At 40.5% G+C, this 5,465-nt stretch overlaps 1 pseudogene; it reads right to left on the reverse strand.

The window, feature by feature from the left end:
• Window positions 1-2,647: 2,647 nt before the first annotated feature.
• LOC109270261 (protein FAM136A-like) lies at window positions 2,648-3,710 on the reverse strand (annotated as a pseudogene).
• Between the last annotated feature and the right edge of the window lie 1,755 nt (window positions 3,711-5,465).

Consider the following 5,465-nt stretch of genomic DNA (forward strand, 5'->3'; position numbering starts at 1 on the left):
GGAATCTAAATAGAGCCTCACCAGACCATATACAATGGGCTAGAGCTCCTCAGAATGAAATTTGGGTGCTGTTAGAAAGGACAAATAGGTGTTGGGAAGTGAATCTTTCAGCCCTCAAAATCATACAGAGTCCACTACAATTGATTAATTGAATTGTTTTTAAACGCCTTGTTAATTATTTTCAATTTTGCATGGATCCAGGAAAAAGGAATGAGAAAACAGAGGCAAAACAAGACCAAGGAACTTGCTTTAGGCCACTCAGAAGTTAAGTTAAGTAATTCAGTTCAAATTCAAATCCAGACTAGGAATCTCAGATTTTTCTCACTAAATCATTCGGTGTCTTAATACCAGGGACTTTATGTTATAACTTAACTATGAATTGAAAAATACAGTATGGTATGTTTGAAGCATATTTCACCATCTTGTTCCTTACAAAATACATTTCATAGCCTAAAGCAAATCACTGTAATAGAAAAGAATACTATTCAGTAGTATATGGAAATTAATTCACAAGGAAGCAATGAAAGGATAATCCTATCATAAATTTAACCATAAATAATACACCATATGAGTACCTGAGTGTTATATATTTATGAGTCTATAGAAAGGAAAAAGTTTTCTCAGTATATTTAAAAATCACTTCAAAGAAACCACAAAGCTAGTAAAATAGATTTGCGTATTTATAATACATAATAATAATATGACATTTTTTTTTCCATCCTGTGTCCAGGCAAAAGACTTGCATTTGTATAAATGGATTTTACATTACTAACAAAGTTTTCAATAGAGGTAAATAACGTCTTAAATCTCTACTAGAAGGAGTCTTTGTATCTGAGACTCTAGACTTCCATAACCCACCTAAAGGAGTTAATTTCCCTAGGGTTTTGAACAGGAAAAGAAAAATACTTTCTCATATATCTAATGCAAAGAGAGTAAGTGACTTCCGTATGATGGGGGACTTATTTTTTTCAGGGAACCAGGAGGTCAGTTAATACCCTGAGCATAGTACAAAAACTAACAACAACAACTAGCATTAGTTGGATGTTTATACATCCTGCTAAGTACTTCAAATAAATCATTGCATTCAATACTCATGACAACTGCATTGGTTTTGAATTTTTTTTTTTTGGAGGAAAAAGTAAACCTTATTCATTTTTTAAAAACTGAACCACTAGGAAAATAGATCAAGGCCTTGAATCACCAAACACAGGCTATATTACCATTTCAAGTAATAAGTTGGTAAAAAGACAATAAGGTGCTTATCAAAATGAAAAGGTGCTAGAGCTGGGGCAGGAACACTGCTTGCTGCAAAGGCCCCAGGCAAAAGTGGCATTTGGTAATGGGGGAGGTTGCCCCCTTTTGCTTTAAAGGAATCACAGCTCACCCCTGAGTTGCCTACTGTTTCTCCTTTGACCTTCCTGTTGCCAAGAGATTGTTTCATCAGGGTTTTGTTATTTCAGGGGGCAAAATAAGCAATACTGAGTGTAGGCTTTCATTCCATTCTGTTCTATAAAAACCAGGTTTTCCCAAATCCGGTACTTAATAATTCTCTTAAGAAGGCAACAGTTCCTCCTTCAATGATCATTCTTGGATACTGGTATATAGGGCAGCCAAAACCCCCCTTCCCTTCAAGGGGGAGTGTCACGGCAAGATTGTCCTGTCGCTCTGCTGTAGATAGCCTCACGGCCCACCATGGCAGCCAGAGAGAGGGAAGGTGGCTTCCCATACCCAGTGTAACATCGCCTCTCTTGGTTTTGCAGGGTCTCCTAGCTGAAAGGTGTAATGTGTATGTTAAGAAATGCATATCCACAGTTGATGGTCAGAAACAGATATCCACAAGAACGGTTCAAAGTTCTTATCCAAACTACCTCTCCCAACTCTGCATCTTAAATCAACTTCAAGTCCTTGTATATAAAACAAAACCAAGCAAAGCAAAGACCAAGAAACCTTTTTTCCCTTCTACATTTGTGACCCCATGCATTTTATCAGCTTATGGAAAATGATTTAGAGATCCTTCTGATAAACAGGAGGTTGGCAACAAACAGAAGCACTTCTGCTCAGACCACCAGATCATAGGAAGGTTAGAGGAACCCACCAGCCTGTTGGTACCTGTATACTAAGAAAGATCTGGAACCTTGGAGGGCTCTGGCTTGGCACGACTGAGATCCCTAGTTTCAGGACAAGCATGTGAAATTTAGGCTACCAAAAACTCTCTATGCTATCTCTGTCCCAAATGTTAGCACCAGTGTTTCTCATTTCACTTTCTAGGGTTGAAACATAAAGGAACCAGTGTCTGGAGCAAAGTGACACATGCCTCAAACTTGCTACCATCCCTAATTTCCTCATAAATTCACTTGAAGGACCAAAGCTCCCATTTCTCTTTTTAATGTTTGTTTGTTTGTTTAGAGAGACAGCATGAGTGCGGGAGGGGCACAGAGAGAGAGGGAGACACAGAATCTGAAGCAGGATCCAGACTGTGAGCTGTCAGCACAGAGCCTGACGTAGGGCTCAAACCCACGAACCTCAAGATCATGACTTGAGCCAGAGTCCAATGCTCAACCCACTGAGCAACCCAGGCGCCCCCCCCCCCCATTTCTCTTTTTAAATAGATTCCTGCTGTCCACTCCAATGGCCATTGCAAAGACTTCTATTTCCAAATGGACAGGAGAAACTCCTTCATCTTCTCAGTGCATGTGGTCATCCACACACTTGGCCACATAACTCTCCAGCTGCCACTTCACCTGAAGCTCTTTACTTCCCGCATCTATTGAATCTTTGGCTTTGTTGATGCAATGCATGGTGCACCAGGCCAGGCAGTCCTAGAACTTCTCCAACTCACTGGTCACCAGGGCCTGGGCTTGAGCCGGAGGCATATGGCAGCACTCACTGCACTGGTGCACCTGCTGCATGGCCACCTGGCAGTCCTCACAACAGTGGACACTGCACCTTCTGGAAGTTCTGTCTCTCCAGACCCTGCACTGTGGAGTTCACCACCTCCTGCACCTGCAGCTGCTGTAGCTGTGCAGTGGTGATCCCGTGCTACCGGGTTTGAAGTTTTAAAACTAAACTTTACTTAAGATTCCTTTTTGTTTCCACCTCGAAAGTCAGTTCTGTACAAAGACCATTGAGAATGCAAAGGCAGAGACTCTGAGTTTCCTTAAAAGGTGTTTCATTATATTCTACACATTTAGAGGAAAACAAAGGGAGAGAGGAGAGAAAAGGAAGAGGAAGTTTATGAAACTTAAAAAAATTTTTTTAACGTTTATTTTTATTTTTGAGAGAGAGAGACACACACACAGCATGAGTTGGGGAGGGGCAGAGAGAGAGGGGGACTCAGAATCTGAAGCAGGCTCCAGGCTCCGATTTGTCAGCACAGAGCTGGACTGGGGCTTGAACTTATGAATCATGAGATCATGACCTGAGCTGAAGTCAGAGGCTTATCAGACTGAGCCACCCAAGAGCCCTTATGAAACTCTTTACTGGTTCTTGGATGATTTAGTGATGCCAAAGGAATCAGAGACAAGCCCTAGGACTTCAGGGTGTATTCATGAAGACGTTTGACCTTGGGGCTGGTTTGAGTCAAGTTTTTGAATATTCTCATTTGTATGTGTCTGGTAAGTAGAGGAATAGTCAGGACACTGGGATCTGGGTCCTCCTAGCTGGAGGTTCTACCCTACCTGGAGGTTCTTTTTCTTCTCTCCACAGGACATCTCTACCGTATTCATTTGCTACGTACTCTAGGCCTTCTGCCTTGACAGATGTTCTCATTCAGCATTGCGTATACTTCTTATTTTCTCTAGGGACTCTCTTACCCCCAACCTATAACTAACGTTTTGTTCCTTTTTTTATTCAAGTACAGTTATCATACAGTGTTATATTACTTTCAAGTGGGCAATAGAATGATTCAATTCTATACATTTCTTAGTGTTCAAGATAAATAAATGTACTCTTAATCTCCTTTGTCTATTTCACCCATTGTCCTCCCTGCCTCCACCCCCCACTCCCAACAACCACCAATTTGTTCTCTGTATTTAAGAGTCTATTTTTTGTCTCTTTTTTCGACTAGTGCTTTTCCCTGTCATAGTTTTAAATGGTTTAAAGAAGTGAATATATACATCTATTTCCCCCAAAGGAAAAGAATACACACCATGCAAAGAAACTGCACACACACACAGAGTATATTTATGTGTGTATGTGCATTCTTCAAAGGAATAACTGCCCATTTTATGGATCAGGAAACTTGAGAACTTGAAGTTAAGTACATGATCAAAGTGCAGCTACACAAGGATGAATTTGGGATCTGAATCCAGATAGAGCGCATCTCTGATGAAGAATATTATCCTTACTGATTTAAACAATGAAAGTTTATTTACTAACCAAGTAGTAAATGAAACACACATAAAGAGTAATACATAGAAAAACAGTTCCTAGAGAAATTTACATTTTGTACTTAAAATTCATTTTCTTATCCATTGGGCTATATCTTGAATTCTTAAAATCACACAGAAAAATTAAACCTATCAACTCACTCCCAGGAAATGAGTGCTTGGGGATAAGTCTGAAGCCTATCTGGGAGTTTAATGACGTCTCAACAAACTCTGATGAAGTAACGTGAACCGTGCTGTTGGTTCACTTGTCAGTTCTTCATGTCACTGCATGAATGGTTTTGCTCTGTGATTCCTGGAAATCTCTGTCCAAATATTTCTTCTGTCGGCAGCTACCAACTATGATGCATTGGAAAGCTTCTGACAGAACTGTTTCAATGGAAATGTTCTTTTAAAATGAAGGTATTTGGTACCTGGATGGCTCAGTCAGTAGAGCATGCAACTCTTGATCTCAGCATCGTGAGTTTGAAACCCATGTTGTGGGTAGAGTTTACTTAATAAAAAAATAAATAAATAATTTTAAAAAGAGAAGCAGTCTTTGACTACCACTTTAATTTTAAAAAAATAAATGAAGGGGCGCCTTGGTGGCTCAGTTGGTTAAGAGTCCGACTCTTGGTTTCGGCTCAGGTCACGATCTCACGGTGTGTGAGTTCCAGACTTGTGTCAGGCTCCGTGCTGACAGCGCAGAGCCTGCTTGGGATTCTCTCTCTCTCCCTCTCTCTCTGCCCTTCCCCCACTCACTCTCTCTGTCTCTCCCTCAAAAATAAATAAATAAAACTTAAAAAAGATAAAATGAAGAGCTTTCATTTATTTATTTAATGATATGATCGTCTACATAGGAATTTTTCTTTAATGTTTACCTATTTTAGAGAGAGAGAGAGAGAGTGAGCGAGCATGTACGGGGGAAGGGCAGAAAGAGAGAGGGAGAGAGAGCATCCTAAGCAGGCTCTGTACTGTCAGCACAGAGTCCTATGTGAGGCTTGATCCCACAAACTGTGAGGTCATGACTTGAGTGGAAATCAAGAGTGGCACACTTAACTGACTGAGACCCTCAGGTGCCCTCAGAATTTCTGTTTTTTT

The sequence above is a fragment of the Panthera pardus genome, unplaced genomic scaffold (genome assembly GCF_024362965.1).
Source record: "Panthera pardus isolate Hobbes unplaced genomic scaffold, ASM2436296v1 HiC_scaffold_6, whole genome shotgun sequence".
Classification (NCBI taxonomy): Eukaryota; Metazoa; Chordata; class Mammalia; order Carnivora; family Felidae; genus Panthera; species Panthera pardus.